This window comes from Castor canadensis, chromosome 1 (genome assembly GCF_047511655.1).
Source record: "Castor canadensis chromosome 1, mCasCan1.hap1v2, whole genome shotgun sequence".
Classification (NCBI taxonomy): Eukaryota; Metazoa; Chordata; class Mammalia; order Rodentia; family Castoridae; genus Castor; species Castor canadensis.
The window spans coordinates 24,219,119-24,240,174 of NC_133386.1; the positions used below are offsets into that span (position 1 = coordinate 24,219,119).

Consider the following 21,056-nt stretch of genomic DNA (forward strand, 5'->3'; position numbering starts at 1 on the left):
AATCAAAATTCCCAGGTATGCAAAGAAGCAGAAAAAAATGATTCATAATGAAAAGAAACATGAACCAATAAAGACACACTAGAAGTTAATCAAGTGAAAGATTAGGAAGCAAGCTGTTAAAATGGCAATGACAATATATTGTATTATAAAAGGTGAAGGAAAATCTCAGGCAATTAAAGTAGAGGCTTGGGACATCTAAAAATGTCCAAAAAGATTCTAGTAAGGAATAATGCAACTCTGGAATTGAAAAATACATGATGCAAGATTCATTGCCAATTAGAGAGTGAAACATAAAAAAACTGATGAAAACCATAAGCTCACATATCCAAGATATTCAATGAACCTCAAGTGAAAAAAGATTAAAAAAATGTTATTTGGAACCAAATATAAACAGCATATCTTAAAATCAGTCAGAAGGAAAAAAAGCACAAAAACATACAAATGATAGCAGTGGTTGTCTATCCAAAGCAATACAAATTAGAAGACAGTAAAACAATATCTTCAAATTCTTAAAAGAAAAACAGAGAAACCTGCAATTCTATACCTACAACTTTTTTCAGAAAGTAAAAGCAATATAAAGATATTTAGGAATTTATGAATGAATTAATAACTAGCAGTCTTTTGCTGCCATCAATATTATAGATCCTTTCAAGTAGGAGATAATTATTTCAAATAGAAATCTATATTAACAAAGAAAAGCCATGACAATGTAAATACATCATTACATGTAAAATATCTTCTCTTATTTTTAAGTGTGAAGAGATTTTCAAACAAAAGTAGCACATATCTCAGGTACTATGGCAGTTTGTTTATGGCATATATGAAAAAGGTAGGAGGAGATAAGTCAAAGTACACTGTTAGGTCCTTACATGAGATGCAAAGTGGCATTATTACATGCAGGGACTATAAACAGTGAAATAATCTAAAACTGAGTTATTGATTAATAAGCTAATAAAGGAGATACATTTTTCCAAAAATAGTGCTTATTCCAATGAAAAGCACAAAAGTGTAAAAAAATGATGAAATGAAAAAAAATAGAAAAGAAATTGGTTGATGAGCCAACTTTCCCGATAAGCACATTTAGATAAAATTCCAGAAAACACAAAGTATATTTCCCCAAAGTAAATCTTGTTGCTCGTGGATGGGATGGGCAGTGAACTGTGAGAAGGAAAAAGAACAAAATAGATCAGACAAATTTTAGAATTTTGAGTGATTGTTGTGGTCATTATCTTGTAATGGTGACTTTGTGATGATGTTTTATGGATATATATATATATATCTGCATATATATGTATATACATCAAAACTCTTTGAATTGTATAATTTAAATATTTGACATTTATTATGAATCAAGTATATCCATTAAAGCTACTCAATTAAATCTAGTTATTTAATGCAGTAATCATTGATTCTCTTAGATACCCAACTTTAAGAGGCTCAGGTGATTTAAAAGGATTGATTTAGTGGACTTGTGTCACATGCAGAGGCTGCAGCTGATACTTATTTCAGAAAGTCTGTAGGTAATGTCATATGGTAATGCTTCATGTCTCTCGTCCACTTCTTACTAGCGGATTACCCTAGTACAGGTTCTTTTCATTGATCATGACAGTAAATAGAAAAAAGGGTAAACACAAAAAAGGAGGGACTCTTAAATCTTCGACATAGAAACAGCATACAATCACTCTTGACTCATTAAAGCAAGCCACATAATTGACTTCAAATCAAGGGTAGGAGATATGTTCCACCTATCATGTAGCCATAATAAGGGTGTTGTTACAAAGATGGTTGAGGAATTCAGTCAATAAATCAACCACACACACACACACACACACACACACCCAAAAGATACAGTGTTTGGTTCAAAAGAGCCAGTAAAATCAGAAAAGCACTTCAAATAAGAAAAATCAAATTTCTCTTTTCCTTTAATAACTTTCCATTATAGTATGAGCTCTTATCTTATAAAACTTATTGTATGAGCTTTGACCAGTGACTTTAACATGAAATTAATTAAGTGAATTTAACATGAAGTTAAATGTACTTCAAGATAGGTTTTGTCAACTACATTGTAACAAAAATAATTCTTAAGCATATTACTTTAAAATAAAGTCCTTGATCCTATGAAAAACGAAAACAGAAAACACCATCCTTAGCACCTCAATGAGCTCACAATCTTCTTCAGCTATTATTGCTGAGATGTAAAACCTTTGACTCTGAGATTCATACATTTTCAACAATTGTATCTTTTTTAGGTTGAAATCCTCATGTAGTTTTTTGATATTTTTTTGTATGGTACTGACACTTGACTAAATATTCTTCATGTTTTTCCCATTTCTGTAAAAAGTACCTAAGAAAATTTAATGGTGATTCATGTGTACATAGGCTTTGGAAAATGTTAAGAGGAATTACTCATCACCACAGATTGGTGACTCTGCTGACTAACAGAGCTGCCCACATGGTGTCCTAGTTAGTATCAGAGGAAGATAGAACTTTAAATCTCTGACTAGATATACAGTACTGTAAGGTATGAACACACAATTCTGAAGACAGCAAGTTAACATTTGTTAAAGTAAATTAACAATCGCTGTCCTATATGCAATAATTGTTTTTCCAAAGTTAAATACCTATGGTTTCAGGAAATTTTCATGTGAAGCAAAATTCATATTTTAATGTGAATAAAAATCATTATAACACTCTTCCTCAGATGTACTGGTATAACATCCAAATATAAAGAACAAAAATCTCACAGGACATTTTCTTTCTCTAACATTTATAAGTGCTTACGTACAGAAGGAGGAAAAGGCCTTAGAACAAAATATTTAGCTATGTAAATTTTCACATCTATGTGGTTCAATGAGGATACTACAATTTAATTCACTGTAAATTGTTGAATAATAGGGGCACTAGAGAAAGAGTAAGTAAAAGATGAGGTTAATCTGATTAAAGTATGATATATAGATGTCTGAAATACCAAGACAAAACACCCTTGAGCAATAAATATACCCTTAAAAAATGAAGGACAGGAAGGTAAAACAGTCCTGTCTAGGGATGGGTATGAATAGAAGGGACAAGGTAAACAGAGAAGGTGAATATGGTAGATGTATTTTGTATTCATTTATAAAAACAGAACAATGAAATTTGTTGACATTGTTGTAAGTGGGGAGGAAGAATGGGGAAAATGATGGAGAGGGGGAGTTCAGTTAAGATATATTTTAAGCACATATGTTAAACGTCCCAATTCATCCCCCTGTACAACTGCTATATGCTAATAAATTTTAAAACAGAGAAAAAATGATTGTTATATTCAAAACCAAGTCTCTGCATATAGCTTGGAAGTTGCTATCAAAACAAAACAATATGGAAGTGTAGAAAACATTTAGTGCTTGTTCCACAGACACAAAAGAAATGTAAAATAATAATAGCTCCAACCTTGCAGACTGAAGTGCAGTAGGGGAGACCAGGTTGTGAGCATCCCACATCTATCCTTTTGATCTTATTATTATGTGGCACCGAAGGAGAAAAGGTCCTGCTGCTAGGTAAAAACAATCATGGATGGAAAGGTAAATGTCAAGGAGGAAGTAAGGTTAAAATATAAAATCATAACCAAGGTAACAACATTGGTTTGCACAGAATGCCAACTTAAAAAAAAATCATAGTTGGAAAATAGAGTAAGAGTGAAACAGGAGGAAAGAAAATGAAAGGGTTACAAAGGTCATTTCTCTGAAGCATACTGAAGTGCTAACTTGCCAGTTCCTTGACTTTTCAGTGGAGGCTATTTTAGGAAAAAAAGTATATCACATGCATGGGATTCATGCTATTCATGAGAATAAGGTGGATATTTAGTTTTGTTCCCCTTGTTTTTCATTCCATCTGCTGGCCTGTAATTGTATACTGGCTCATTTTTTCACAAAACAGTTTTAAAACAGATATTCCTAGAGTCCTCCAGAGAGATGCATCATATTTGTAAAATGGTGAGTTTTGAATAGTGAGGTTGTGAATTTAATACATGAGCACAAATAACTTTCAGATGCAGGAGAAAGTTTACAGAAATGAATCTAATTTTCCAAAGCCCTACCTCCTAGAGATGCTTGCATTTAAACTTGTGTATAGTCCATGTGGCTTTTGACTATTACTGTGTTTAATTAATAATAAGACAAGTCAGAGTGCTTCAATTGTTAAACACAACACAGATAGAGGGTTTTATTAAATCTCTTTACATTGTTGACTTTGACATTTACTGATTCATCATTGATATTTTTGATTCCTTATAAGTGGTATTATGTATTGCTCATAATGGTATTCTATGTGCCAGCAAGAGGAATTGGGAGTGTTCACCTAGCCAGCCTTGGTCTCATGTGGTGGTCTCTATCAGGCAATTTACATAATGTAATATAGACAATTTAATGACATAGAAAAAAATTTTGTACCATATAAAAAAAAGAAGGCTAGAGTATAGTATAATTTTAATCATATTGTTATATTGTTCTCAACCAAATTAGTATGTATGCAAAAATATATAGAAAAGAAATAACTAGAATATACCCAAAGTAGTACAGTTATTTTATTTCTTAGATAGTATTTATAGTGGTTTAGATTTTCGACTGTTGTTTACTTTTTATACTCAACCTGCATCACCTTCCTGATAGAAAACAATAAAAGTTATAAACAGCTAATGATATAGATATAGAACAGCAGACCATTTTGCAGTTGGCTACATGTAGGGATCTCAGGAGAAATTTAGGTAATCCAAACATGTCAAGTATATGACTTGCTTTTAGTTTCAAAAGTCACATCTCACATACAAAATTTTAGGATCTGAAAATAGTCAGTACCTCACACACTACTCTGGCTGTCCTACCTCCAAGTTTCTTACCTGCCTACATTTTCTCCTTGTTTTCTGTATCACTCTACCCTACTCATATGCATCTTGGTGGAATTCTTATTCCTACCATCATTATTACTATGACACTATTATTACTTTTTTGATATTATTATTTTAAAAATCTTTTTGCTACTTATCAGGAACCTTACATTTTTTAGATTGTCCCAAGGACTATAGCAATAAAAGTCATTAAGAAAAAATAAGAATTCAATGAAAGGGAAATCATAGCTTTGGAGGGAAACTTTAGTATATCACTTTTGAAATGTTAGGAAGAAAAGAAAGAAGAGATGTAATAAAATAATTAATAGCATGTATGTGAATTTAGCAATAAAAAATATCACCATTTAAGGGGTTGGGAAAGTGAATCACTAATATTTTGCAAAAATAATACATACATATTTTCATACCACAGTGTAATAATGGTAAGACTAAGAAAAATGCAAACACTATTAACATATTTTTAAATGCTTTGGAATGTAAAGTTTTTTTATTCCTTTAAATGCCTTTATAAAAGTGCCACAATGTACCCTCACCCAGCACAAAAATAAAAAAAGGCTTTATAAATTAAAAATGAGGAGACAAATTAACAAACTAAAGATGCATTTTATTTTCAGCACAGAAGAAAATTAACAAAAGAATGAAGTGGAAAATAATTTTAAAAACTATAACAAATATTGCAAGGTCAATACAAAATTTTAAATGGTAAAATAAAATTAGAATTTTTCTTCTTGTCCATAATACTAATTTTAAAAGTTCAATAATCCTAGAAATTTAAAAAATTAAGATAAGCAGTTTAAATAAGAGTAAAATGTGTGTACATGCAAAGATTTTTTAAAAGCATACATGGGAAGATAATTTTATTAAAAAGTAACAATTATAAAAATTAATATATCAACAAAGAAAACAAGTAGGACAATAATTGTGAATGAAATAGGAAAAAAATCTAAAATATTAAAGACCATCTAAGAATTTGATTATAGTTCATTTTTTTCAAACTTTTTATAAACAAAAAAAATCCAGAAATTATGGAAAATATCTTTAAACATAGAAAAACAGCATCATCTTCAACTTATCCTATACAATAAATGTGCTCTTGAGTGTAAAATATGACAAAGATAACAATGGTAAAAGGTAGGTCATTTTTACTTCTCTATGAAAATAGATGAATATTCTAAAAAATCTATAGATTTAGTAATAGGAATTTTGTTGTTTTTATTGTGTTTGCTTATTTGTTTATTTTGAGACCAGACTCACTATGTACTAGGCTGCCCTGGAACTTGCTATATAGCTGAGGCAGGCCTCCAACTCCTAATGATCCTTCTGCCTCAGAATGATCCACTGCCAATTGCTCGGATTACAGATGTATATCACTATATTCAGCTTCCTATTTTTAAACAGTATGTTTTATTATAGGAATAAGATAAAAAATAAGCAAGTAATTGACTTATGATCACCAAAAATGCATAGAAATACGACATCAAGCAATTATAAGACTAATATCAGATGACTGTACAAATACAATTTTTAAAAGTATATTTTAAAATCCAATTATATATTTAAAATAACACAAAGTAGTAGATGAATACATATTTGATATGATCAAAAGGAATGTTTTGTTTAACACTATATAGAAAAATAAGCACTATTCTCTTTCTTAAAACTAGGGAAAAAAAGCCTAGCAGAGCCATTTAACATCCCAGTTGCTAAGCCCTGACCTCCTGTTTTGATCAGTCAGTACCTTCTACAACTTCTTCCTGATACATCTGCACCACAGGCCGTACACTGTAGACAAGGAGAATACTTAATCTTCCCTGTATCCTGTCTTCTCTTAATATGACTTATGCTTCTCTTGCACATCAGTTCATTTCTCCCCAGCTGTTTTTCTAAAACCAATTGTTTAAGAGAAAATATTGTTACTTTAGGACTTATACTATATCTCAGACCTATTCTGGGAACTCTGAGTGTGTTACTTCACTTAATCCTCAAAGCAATCCTATTGTTACTATAATGATTACTGTCTACATTTGACAGATATGAACCTGAGGCATGGGGGTTAAGACCCTTGTCTAGAATCTTACATCTGAATGATCTAGATCAGAATTTAAACTTATTTCGAAGCATAGTCATACAGGAAGAAGCACAAGGTTTTTTTTTTTATTGTTGTGCTGGGTGGGGGTACATTATGGCATTTACAAAAGTTCTTACAATACATCAAATATATCATACTTGAATTCACCCCATGTACTACTCTCTTTATCGCCTCCTTTACCCACAATCCTAGAATAGTTTCACTTTTTTGAATTGTTTGGTTTTTTTTTTTTAATTTCATATCATAAACCAGTCAGTTTATTGTTTTGTACTAAGATGTAGAACTTGTACCATGCAGACTGAAATTCCTGTATCAGCATGAACAACAAACTTTCTTCCTTGAGGCAGTTACATGGAACACCAGACTTTATTAGGTTATTTAATAGGTGTGAAATCCAAAGGGAAGCTACACTTAAGACTTATGCCTCATCCAAAAGCCTGGGGTACACTTTTCTACCACAGGAACAGCCCAGGCTCTGGAAGCTCAGACTCTTCCCTCCCCCTTGCTCTGGGTGAGCTCCACCAATGGTGACCTCCTGTAGCGTACTGGCCTAGTCATCAAGTCTCTCTGCTCACTAGTTGGTTGTTTTTGGTTTTCTTTTGTGGTTCTGTGGGTCAAACTCAGTGTCTTACAAATGCTAGGCAAACATACCACCACTGAGCTACACTCCAACCCTGCTTTTTATTGTTAACTTCACCATTAATTAAGGCTCCAAGGAGGCACATTAATTGCTCCCAAGTCCCAACTTCTAGAAACAGTAATAATCCTGTTGGGATGCTCTCCAATCTCCAGTCTTATGGAGTTTTATGGATCATCTGCTTTGCAAAGGTTCTTTCCACATCTTTTGGCACATACAGAGGTTACCTAGGAAAACCAATTTTGCATTTACGTATATGTGCTCACATTACTGGTTTTACAAATTTTATATTCTCAGGTCAAAAGACAAATTCTCCAAATTACTATCCTCATTTTCTGGCATTGTAATATCTTAACCCTAAATTTTATGATAGTTCTTAATTTATCTGTCATTCATTGATCTTATCGTGCATATTGAATATCCAGTTTGGACTGTGATCTCCTTGAAAATAAATTCTAAAGAACTCAGAACTATATACAATGTAGTTATAAAAAGATGTCTAAATTTAATTCTTTATTTAGCTATGTCTTTTGAAGACCTTGAACTCACACTGGTTAACTCCTATTCCAAATAGTATGACAGATTTCATTCATGTTTCCTCCCATTTCACTTTTGTAACTCCCTTCTCTGATGTTAAGAAATCTGGGCACCATAATCTTCATTATATTAATTTATTGATTCAACCTCTGTCAGTGTCATTAACTTTTTATTGACATCACTACACCCACTGTGTGGATGTTCTACTCAGTCCAGTGGAGCTCAAATGCCACACCAGCATCCTGCTGTCCCTTTCTTTCATAGGCACCTGTTTTCTCCACTTAGTTCCAGCCTACCTGTGAAAGACTACTGTTATGCCCACCTCCTAGTTCTAGTTTATAGCCACCTTGCCTGGCACTGCCCAATATTTTTTTATTGCATTATTCAGAAAACAAAAAGGATAAAGAAAGAAGGCAAGGGATGGAGGGAGGGAGGGAAGAAAGGAAAGGAGTGAAGTAAATACAGGATATTTTCTACTTTTAAACATTTGTTGTATATAGAGAACACCAATTTTAAAAACTCTCTACTAAATACCTCTTGGGGAAAGGGCAAATACAAAACTATAAACTTCCCATCACAAAATTTCTAAAAACAAAAGATAGAACACTATATATCATATTCTATGGGCTACCAGGAATACATTTTAAAATAGCAATCTGAGGAGAATTAATATAATTAAATACTTATATCTATGAGCATGAAGAATAATATTAAGTAAATGAAATATCTTAGTTTTCAAGTACTGTAAAAACAATAAAGTAAGTCCAATTAAGACCCAGAAAGTAACTAATACTGAAAAAGTCAGCAATTAATGAGGTTAAAAATAAACAAACAAATAAAACTAGAACTAACTGGTCCATAAAAATGTTATTTTGGAAAAAGAATTAACATAATTTTTTAAAAATATTAAACATTAGTACACAAAATCAAGAGACAAGGGAGAATTGCTAAAGCAAAACTATAATAAAAATCATAAAAAAATTTACAAAATTTTAGATATATTTTAAAGCTTATGAAAATTGTATAATGTTTTAAGACATATTTATAAAACCTAACCCCACTGAGGTAAAATTCTTAAAGAGAATCATTTCTATGGAAGTAGAGAACTGAATCAGCAACTACTCACATGAAAGACAAGACTCAAATAATTTTGCATATAAATTATTTTGATCTTCAAAAATAAAAATCCCAATGACCCTCTCCTTTTTAACACAATGAAAAATCTGTGATAAATTCTAAGTTTCAAGATTCACAGTTCCTCTTGTATACTCAGTAAAATGATTTCCCTGCTTTTGTTGAGTACAGCCTACTGAATTGATGAAAAGTCACTCCCATGTTTATTATGTTACAGAGCAAAGAGAGACAGTCTTGAGTTGGCTGGACCTAATCTAGTGAGTGCTTTAAAAGTGGAAAGTTTTCTCTGGCAAGCTAGTGAGGGAAGAGGAAGAAAAATGCTCTTGCTTGCCCAGGAGAAGAAGAAGCATCTGCTATATTCTGAATTGCCCCTGGGAGCCACATGGCAAGGAACTGTGAGTACATTCTATTTGCTAAGAACTATGCTTGGCTAACAGTTAGCAAGATAAGGGGACTATGGTCATAGGCCTGCAAGACAATGATGCTGTCAACAATTGTGAGAGCTTGAAAGGAGCTCCTGCCTAGTCAAGCCTCCTGATACAGCTGACTGACACCATGATTTCAATTGTGTAGAGAACCCAAATCAAATGGGTCAGACTTCAGACACTCAGACATTGTGAGATAACAAATTTGTACTATTTTCAGTCACTAAACTTTGGTAATTTATTGCACAGGAATAGCAAACTAATACTTTAAGAAATCATGCTACCACACTGAAACAAAGTGACATTCCACATCTCCCAGTGTGAGCTCTGAGAAACACAACCAACAGATAAAATCACCTCGGAAGTATTCTTGCCCCTCCCCAGTCCAATTTAAACTAAATGTGTATGTGAGAAACTAACCAGACAAATCCAAGTTGAAAGATATGACCCAGAATAGCTGCTCTGATGTTTTTAAAAATTATCAGTGTCATGATTAAAAACAAAAGGAAATGTGTTCTACCTTAAACAAAGCTAAAATGGGACATGAATTACATGCAATATGTAATCAAGCATTGGAAGTCTATAACGTACATTTGAGGAAAATGTGACATTGAGATAAATGAGGAAATTTAAATATCATGTCAATAAAAATGTTCATTTTTGCTGTTGAATATTTTGAGTGTGACAGTTGTACTATGGTTAGGTAGGTGAGTGTTCTTATTTAGGCAACATGTAATAAAGAATTAAGAGTATATTAGTATCCAGTGTGTAAAATATCTCTCAAATGGGTAAGAGAAAAAAAAGAAGAGAAACAAATTTGGCAAATATTCAAAGATGGTGAATCTAGAAGTATATATGAATGTCCACTATAATAGTCTTACAATTATTATAGAGTTTGGATCTGGATGTCTCTCAAAGGCCCATGTGTTAAAGCCTTGGTGCCCGACTTAACACTTAGAGCTGAGTTTGAGATATCCTGGTCATTAGGGACTTTAAGGGGTTATTGGAACTCTAACCCCCTTTTCTCTCTCTTTTTCATTCCCAGTTACCCATATACTCCTATCACAATGTACTGTACCACCACAGGCCCAAAGCAATGGGTCACTCATTAACTGAAATCTCCAAAACTGTGGACCAAAACAACCTTGCCTTTTTATAAGTAGATTGTCTGATATTTTGTCACAGTAATAGAAAGCTCTAATACAAATTACAATATTTTTTCTGTGCATTTGAACTTTAAAATTACTGAATAAAGAATGGTGCTTCCTGGTGGCTTCAGGAACAAATGTTCTAAATAAAAATACTCTCACTAAAGTCTATCTCATTGCAGGTTTCCTACAGAGAGAAGTGGTGCTGAATTTGATAATATTTTGGTATTCTCAATGTAATCATTTAAGTCTTCTTATTTTAAAGAGTTAAAGTGATGAAATGATAAATACATTTTCTAACAGTAAAGCATCCTTGAACTCTTGGAGCAAATTATTGTTGGTCATGGAAGATTAACCTGGTAGATTTGTTTCCTAGTATATTTTTCTATTGCATTCTATTCTCATGTGACTGTAGCACTTAGTTTCCCATTTTTTACCTCCTTCTTCATTCATTGTTTAAAATCAGAACAAGAAAACTTAATAGAATTTCTTTATAAGTTTCCCCCAATTTTTTTATTGTTGTGCCTAAGTATATTGTAGGCACATGAAAACAATGGCTTGTCTCTGTTTTTCTTTGTAGCATTAATGACAGGTTTAAATACTGTTTCTAATAAAATTATATTGAAAAACAATGAGGACATGTATGAAGGACAAAGAATGGAGACTGAAAGGACTCCTTAAAGATAATTTTAATAGTGCAAACAGATAGCTATATTGACAGAAAATAAAGGAAGAAATGGCAATAATTAGGTCCCTCTGTCAATTGAATTGGTAGAGTTTGCAGGACTAGTTCAGAATGTTTTCCGAATTACTTGCTAGGTCCTATTTGCAGACACTAAATATTAATGGGGGCTTTTACCAGCTATGTTTTGACTTATAGATTATTTAGTTCAAATTTTACTTTAAAAAATTTGTTCATGGTTTACTTGTCATACATATATAAAAATCACTGTTTACCTGAGTCTTACAAAATTCTTTCTAGTTAAAGAAAGCTGACATTATTAGTTCCACTTTATGGATCATATAACAGAGAGAGGAAATTAGGAGATTTTTCCAAAGACATATTGACAGTGAAACAACAGACTTGAAGATAGGGTCTCAGCTTTCTGCAATTGTTATTTCCATTTCTTTCTGCTATGCCGTTATTGGTTGACTGTAGCTTCATTTTCCTTCACTTCAAATTCATATAATAATGTTCTCAACTTCAAAATATTACATTATTTGAAAATAGGCCCATTGCATGTGTATTAGCTAAGCTGAGTTACATAGGAATAAGGTACCCATCCAATATGACTGGTGCTCATATGAAAATGAAAATGTGTAACCAGACCAGCCCATGGGGAGAACATCATATCCAGATGAATATAGCAATCAAGGTGATGCTCTAGCAAGCCTAAGGATGCCAAGTTTGCCAGCAAGCCACAGAAACAAGGGAGAGGCAGTTTCTCCCTCATAGTCCTCAACAGGGAACAATCCTGGTGACATTTTAATTTATGTCTTGTACTCTCCAGAACTGCCTGTTGTTTAACTCACTCTGTGTGGTACTTTGTTATGGCAGCCATAGAAAATTAATACATATGTCTTATTATACTTGCAAGTAGGAAATTATAATGACCAAAATTAAATAAGTAATGTGTCCTTCTTTCTATTTCACTAAACTTTCCTATATGTTGTTTTAATCTAATCTCACATGCAGCCATGATCTAAACATCATTTAAAAACAATTAATTTAAACTTAAACTCTTACCCAGATATACTAAATTTAAATTTATGGAGGGAAAATCTTATTTGACCTTTTCTTCTATCCCAACCATACTTTTTCCATAACATCTTCTTCAAATAAAATTATAAGAGATCATGAATATACAAAGTTTCCTTTTACCATACAGTTCTTTATATAAAATTATAGTAATAATTTATCACTGTTGATGTAAAGTCATAACATGTGACACACTTTTTAGCATAAGTTTGTCCCATGCAATACCTTGGGACACATTTACATTAAGCAATTGTCTTTTCTAAAATTCAAATTTAACCTAATGTTATTTTGATTGACACCCTTGCCTCTCTCAGCTAAATAATTTCTGGCTGTAAGAATTCAAGTACATAAACCAAGAAAAATCAACAGTCATAATGAACCCTTCAGAAATGCCATTGTGGTAATATCAGATGATTTAAAGAACTTAGTAAGAATTATAATTGACTAAAACAATAAATTTTAATGCTTTAAAAATTAAACTCATACCAAGATCATCCATTGTTATCAATCAATTTAAATGAAGCAATGCATGCATATTTATCTAGAAGATATTTGTTGCAATTATCCATTATAATTTTCCATCCATAGAGACAATAAAAGTATTTAAGAGTTTTACTGATACCTTATAGTAACCAGTAATAACATCATCAAAATTATTCATTATTTAGAGTAGTAATAAGGGTTTATTTGCTGTTCATAAGTGAGCACCTTGTTTAAATTTTGAGGACCAGCCAACTTCCTGTACTTTATAAAATAAAATTCTTGAGTTTCAGACAACTCAATGCCATTCCTGTCTTTGCCCTGGCTATTCTTTTCAGTCAGCACATTCTTGCTCCAGATTTTTAAATGACCAGCAATTTTCATGTTGCTTTAATTTTAAGATGAGCCATTGCCTTTAACACATACCCTTCTCTGTTCGGACTCTGTAAGGCAGACCTAGACACACTCTCACACACATAATTTTGTGTTTCCTTCTTAATGCTTAACATTGTTCAAGCTTGCATTTCCAATGCATTTCTTGCATTTATTTCTGATCTATATTATTTGATTTTTTAAATCTATGTTTTTTCCTGTTGGAATCTAAATTCCATAATATCCCATGTTGTGTCAATGCAATTCACAATAGTATTATCTGGACCAAACACAGTTCTTGTCAAAATTTTAATGTGTTAGAAAATGACAACTTTTCTGGTATGCCTTTGTGGTTAAATCCAAAAGTGAGAAACTTATGGGCTTCAGGAAACACAAACCTTGCCTAACCATCCCTAGTTCTGAGATTTTGGTGTCTTGGAACTCTTAAAATTCATTCAAAGCTATAATCCAAAGAACAGAGTTTGGCAAGTACCTGACATAGTTCTTCAATCCAATAGACCAAAGACTCAAGTTCTCGAATTCACAAAATGCAGATTTTGTTGTGATTTAGGTTCTTGACCAGCACAGAGAAAATAATGATAGCACCTATAGCATAGGAATGAAGAAACAAGACCAAGGTCAATTTCCTAATCAGTAGCTCTGAGAAAGTACCTGTGAGGCTGGAGTTGTAGCTCAGAGGTAGAGTATTTGCCTAGTATATGCAAGACCTTGAGTTTTATTTCTCAACACTGTGGAAGGAAAGAAGGAAGGAAGAATGAACATGTGTTTGACAGAAGTTTGGGGTGGCTTTTGTTTTGCTGTGTGGCAGGTAAGAGTCTAAAAGGAACCCCAGTGAATCACACCCTTGTCTAATTCTCTCTTCTAGACTATGTACAGCCTTGGGACTTTCTTGTAGCCAGTAAAATGGTAAAATGTGACAAAGGCGACATACTGCTAGTCTATGGGTCAGGCTACATAATATCACAAAGGTGATGAATTAGCCATTTTCATACTTATCAATCTAGAGCAAGATTCTTCTACAGGCTTTGAAGAAATAAGCTGCCATGTTAGAGGATCCCTGAGAGAGCCAAGTGGCAAAGACTGGGGAACCTGTAGGATCTAAGAGCCTCAGGTAAATATCAGCAGGAAAACAACAACCTCAGTACAGAAATTAATTTAGCTAACAATCATGTGAGCATAGAAGAGGGTCAAAGCTCCAGAAAAGAATGCAGCCTGGCCAATACCTAGAATGGAACCTTGTAACATCCTAAACAAAGGTCCCAGCTAAGCTGAACTTCTGATCCATGGAAACCCTGAGATAATGTATATAGTTTTAAGTTCCTTTTTTGTGCTAATTTGTCCTATGACATAGAAAAATAATGCTTGCTACTTCTTTTACAAATATTCCTATACCTTTTCTCCTATTACTTCTACTTTCAATGACTCCATATCCTGCCCTCCATATCCTGTCTCACTAAATCCTTGTCAGCTGAACTTATCTTGTCACATTTCAGAAAACTTTTTCAACTACACTGCAGAATATAATAGATGTCATTCTTTCCTCTTCCCATGGTAATTGTTTTTGCTTTCTTAGATTTTATTTTAATGAATTTTCATACAAGGTTCTTGTTTGCAAAAATAATGACTTTCTGTTATCTCCATTTTTTTCTCCAAGTTAATAAAATTCATTGTGTCCCCATAATAATAAATAGGTATGGTCCCTAAGCTCTGAATTTTAAGTGATCCTTAACCCCAGTTGCATCAGAATCACAAATTCTGAACACACTGTAAACCAAGTGTGTTCAGATTTGAGTGGGTAGGGATGTTCTAAACCAACTAATCTCTCTACTCTTATCTATCAATCACATCCATCAGGAATTGCAGATATATACAATTATCTATAATTTGCTAAATCATCTTACTGTCTCATTCCTTAATGATTTTCCTTTTTTTCCCTTTTCCATCTGTTTTGGTAGATACTACTACCATATTTTAGTCTTGTCAAATCACTCATTATTTAAAATTAAGCTCAATTTCTCTAAAAAGCATTATCAATCGCTAGATTTTCTGAATGTTGTTCTATAAAACAGTGCAGGAGACCAGAGTATGGAACACTAAAATATGCTACTTTGTGTAAGAAATGCTTTGAGATGAAGACAATTGACAAGCAGATACAAGAAAAACTTTCTACCTTCCTCCTAATTGTCTAATTGTCTAAAAGCAGGACATAGTTTCACAAAAGCAAAGGTGTTCTTCTCTGTCTACCAGGAAAGGCAAGGGTTGATTGCTGAAGACATCTTTAGACATGTATCATCCTAGAGATGACAACAGAAACATCTTCCTAATAAATCCCCATATATTTGCCTTCCCACAATTTGATGGCCCTAGGTAGTCAGTCTTTTTTTCCCTTATTACTTCTCTAAAAGTTTACTGTTCTTTGATGAAGATATTATATAAGCTAGAATTATAGCCTCCTCTTTGAGAATGATTCATTACTTAGGTGTCTCCATGTACATACAAGATACATATCTACATATCTTAATAAACTTCTATTTTTTTTCATTTTAATCTGTATTCTCTTACAGAGCTCTTTCTCAGCTGAGACACAGAAGGGTACACAATGATCTATCCTCTTTACAATATAATGAATTATTCATTTTCAGTATATTTTTCCTATACTAATAAAAGTATAACTTGTATTAAATTAATCTTTGTGTCCAAAATAGAGTTTCATGCATGAAACATAGAATACAATGTAATTTGTCTGAATGAAAAACATATCAGAGGCACATAGGTAGTAATTTAGAGAACTGTGGACATATGCCTTCAGGAATCCTAAGTAGAAACAGGATAATTCTAGAAATAATGATACTGTGAGATAAAGTGACCTGTGAGGAGACCTCACCCCTGTCTCCAAGAAATCTTGGTATTTGCCACATGCCTCCCCTTTTTTGAGAATTACTGCCTAGTGAACAACTATTGTCAATAGAGTTTCAAAATTTGGGGGACTAAAACTAGTTTGAAAACATCCACAATGAAGTAATGAAGCTAATTTCCTTTATAGTTCAGTGAAATTTATCACATTACTTTGGTTATGAGCCTATATCATAGCTTTTGGCAAATTTCTTTATAGGAATAGAATTACCAGCAAATTAATGAATTAAAGTATTCATATTCTTAATGCCCAAAAGTACATTAAGAAGTGTTTATCTTTCAATGTGTTTTATGCTTTATGCCAAAGGCATGTTAAAACAACTATCTTACATTATAACATTACATGGGTGAAAAATAAAATTTTAAAATATGAAATGAAATGAAAATAATATTCTTTTAATACTTTGTGTCACAAATATTAAGCCTAATCTCTAAATTTTAATCTTAAATTTCTACAAGCATGTACAAGTGTTACCTTACTATAATTTATTCTTATAATTCTTATAAATTAATCTTTTGAATGCCTAACTTGATCAACAATTTCACTACTTTCTTTAGTGTCATTTTATTTGCTACAATTTGAGCTTTATTTCTATGCTATATTTAGAATTTTTTATACTTTATTTTTATTATTTTTATAATGGAGATACATTGTGACATTTACAAAATTTCTTATAAAATACCACGGTTGAATTCACAACCTCCATCATTCTTCTTTATCTCTCCTTCCCCTATTCCTCGAATTATTTCAACAGGTCTCATTTTTAAATTTTCATACGTGTGTACAGAATTTTTCCACCATATTCACCCTCTGACCCCCTTTCCTTATATCCTTTCCATTCCCACTTGTACACACCCCCAGACAGGACCTGTTTTGCCTTCCTGTTATCTGCTTTTGTAAAAAAAAAAAAAAAATGCAATTTTGTTTTTTTAAGATGGCTATGCAGGGTTTCATTGTGGCATTTTCATGTATATATGTATTACATTAAAAATTGGTTTATTCCCTTAATTTTTCTCCTTTCTACCTTAGTCCCCTTCTTATGGTGATTTGAACAAGTTTTAAAATGCTAAATTCACTCTTGTATAAGGAGTACATTAACCATATTCACCTTCTTAACTTCCTTTCTTTTATTGCCCCTCTCTCATATGTGAACTCCCCTTAGTGTAAACTGTTTTTCAAAATATTGCTTATATCTGTATTGGGTCTATATTTCACATATGAGAGAAAACATTTGGTCTTGGGTTTCCTGAGCCTGGCTAATTTCACTTAAGATGAAGTTTTGCACTTTAAAGAAAATGTGCATTTTTTATTATTATCACATGTGAGTACATTGTTTGGGTCATTTCTCCCCCCTGCTCCCTTCCATCACCACCTCCCCCACCTCACTTCCAGGCAGAACTTGTTCTCCCCTTATCTCTAATTTTGTTGAAGAGAAGATATAAGCATAATAAGAAAGACATAGCATTTTTGCTAGTTGAGTTAAGGATAGCTATACAGAGATTCCTAGCATTGCTTTCATGTACAAATGTGTTACAATCCAAGTTCATTCATCTCTACCTGATCTTTATGCTGGTTCCTGATCCCCTTCTCGTGTTGACCTCTGTGGCCTTAAGATTTCTGTATTAGCTCCTCTGGAGTGAGGACATCAAACGCTTTCATGTTTTGGGTTTCCTACCTATCACCATACCTCTCGTATATGTTCTTCCCTTGTCATGTGACCCAAGTCCAACAACATTGCCGTATTTGCCCTAGATCTAAAGTCCGTGAAAATATGCATCTTTAAAAAGTCTTACAATACAGAATCCTTAAGTTTCTAATTTCTTCTATTCTGTTGTTTACATTACATAAAACTTTCACATTAGATACTAACTAGGATCTTTACTGATCATTCAGAGAGCAATTATGGATAGTCAAGAGTGGATACAAAATGCATTGCTTTTAATCTTTACTGTCATTGAGATGGTCAGTTAATGAACTCTGTAGTCCTCTATGCAACAGAAGTGGATCTCCTAACAGAGTCCCTTGATTTGGCAGGTTATAATGTGGTACCCTATTTAATGTTGGCTAGATTTCAACCAAATGACTATGTAAATGTGAAAGACTTAATATCCCATTAGCAATTCCATGATTCATCTAGTCCCTCAGGCTTGTTTCTATCCATAGCTTCTAATACTATACATAATATTGGAATGAGAATATAAAATGTTTAACAAATTGAAACTTGAATGGTTAAAATATGTACCAGATAAAAATCTCCTTTTCAGATAGCCATTTATTTTATTGTAGCTTCATATACCTATGACATCTATTTATCACATTTAGTTTAAAAATCATCATGTTTTCAAGTAAAGGTTTTTTTTTTTTTTTTTTTTTTTGATGGTACTTGGAGGGTCTACACCTTGAGCCACTTCACCAGCCCTTTTTTTTGTAATGGCTTTTTTCAAGATGGGTCTTGCAAACTATTTATCCAGGTTAACTTTGAGTCATGATCCTCCTGATCTCTGACTCCTGAGTAGCTATGATTACAGGCGTGAGCCACTGGTGCCCAGCTAACACAAATTATCTTGAAAAGAGAAATCTGTTGGCTAAGTGTGGTTTAAAAGATGACTAAACATTTATATAACCTCTAAATATTAACACTTCTGAGATTATCTATGTATGATAGCCAAGAATATAGGGAAGTAAAAATAAATTGTGAAGAGATTTCATCTTACTAGTGAATCTTACTTGAAGGATTACTAAGAACACTTTTAGAATGAAAACAATATTAAACATTGTATATGTACCTAAAAATAAAGACTCAAAATAAAATTTGGGAATCATAATAAAATAAAATTTGTCTGCTCATCCTTATCTACTCACAGTCAATCTTGCTAAAAGCAAAACTTAACAATGAATTTATAAAAAGGTAATATAAACTTTTATCTTTTTTTGAGAGGACCAAATACTCTACTTTGACAAAGACAGTGAAGGTATAAAAGCATGTAGCATAATAAGAGTCATATTATTACTTCTTCCTTCTGATACCTAGAAATTAAACTGATTTACTATGAACATATCTAATCAATTTAGATCATTCTAGGGTCTTGCCATTGAAACTGATGGGAAAACACTCTTTTTTGATGAGAAGCATGCATAATTCATTAAAAAATTTCTAAACCATTGATTTACATTCCATAAAACCAGTTTATCTTAAATATTACAGAGTCAATGTTGTTCTGTCAAGCACAAATTTTATTGAAATATTCACATGGCTTTTAGTGTCAAATAAAAAAATCTTTGTGTATAAAGTAGTCTTGAAATTAGAACAATTATAAAAGGGAAACCTAGAAACTGTTAGAAACAAGCCCTGGAAATTTCAAGCAGTATTGTAGAATTTATTTATAGGAAATAATTAAGTTTTCACTGAGTATAGATGGACAAACTAGTATATGTGAGTGTCTTCCTCCATTTTCAGTTCTTTTGGAGTGTGATTATCGGCAATTCTCTGACCTTCAAAGGATCAGACCCACCTGTCTTTGATAGTCTGGCTCTTTAAGTTTGTTTAGATGTGTTGTCATTTTCACTTTGAAGTGACTTTGAGTTTACTGTATGCTCCTTTCTTCTTCTCTTCCAAGACCTCAGTTTAGGGTCACTGCAATGGCTTCTGGAAGGCAGAGCCTTGCTCTCGTGTCCCTTCCCCACGACACAACACCTTCACTACCTATGTTCATCACTATTAATGGTTTTATGACAGTCTTTTCGATAGTATCAAGATAGTTTAATTGTAAAAGTTGTGTAACAAAATTAAATATCTATCAGTTAAAATAAAGGCTATAAATACCCATGCAAGTAATGTGTTTTTCAGTACTTCTTATAATCAGAGATATTATATTAAATAAACATCTTTATAATTACTATGAATAACACTTACCTTGGCCAGAATTATTGAATAAATGATGTTTGTTCTTCAGTACAATGTTCCCGATGGCCAATTTAAAAGATTGTACACAATAATTTCCATTATATTAGTGATTTTCAATGATTCCAAGAAACTTTAATGCTTAAGCACATGCAATATTTATATACAGGGTGATTTTTTTTTTTTTTGCAGAGTTGAAGTGATTCAAATCATCCTTGATAGCTATTTTTTTTTTTAAAAATGGAGTTTCTTCCCCATTATACTGGCAATATTTGGTAACTAAAATATGTTGATTAAATCATTAGCAGATGTATGAAAATAAATTCTAACTGCCCATTAGTAAGGAACTCTAAAGTTTAGTTTATTGCTATTTACAGATTCTATTTATTTTGTTAAGTTTTTATAGAGCCAAATAAGATGTACCATTTAAAATTGCATTAATTTGTTCTATTTTTTTTCAGATGGTTAAGTGTAAAATTACCATTACTATATGAAACTGTTGCAGAACCTAAATTGTGCATATGACAAAAAATAAAATTGAAGAAAGAAAGGTAATTAATCGAGTGCAGTATAGGATATTAAACAGCCATCATTCTCTGTCTGAACAATTACCAGGATGTCCTTCTAATCTGAGTACAATAACACTCTTTCACTTTCAGAAGTCTCATGTCCAGAAGAATTGAAATCTTTTGTTTTGTTTAGTCTCTTTACTTTATTTCTACATGTTCTTTATACTTTCTCTCTTTCCTTTGACTCTTTG

The 21,056-nt window shown here is 32.4% G+C and overlaps 1 long non-coding RNA gene across 1 annotated transcript in view; it reads right to left on the reverse strand.

Annotated features, from left to right (window-relative positions):
- Positions 1 to 13,206: 13,206 nt before the first annotated feature.
- LOC141420674 (uncharacterized) overlaps positions 13,207 to 21,056 on the reverse strand; it is a 59,577-nt gene continuing 51,727 nt past the window's right edge. The window contains exon 3 of the long non-coding RNA XR_012445198.1: positions 13,207 to 14,066. This is a non-coding gene — a long non-coding RNA (uncharacterized lncRNA). The remainder of the gene's footprint in view (positions 14,067 to 21,056) is intronic.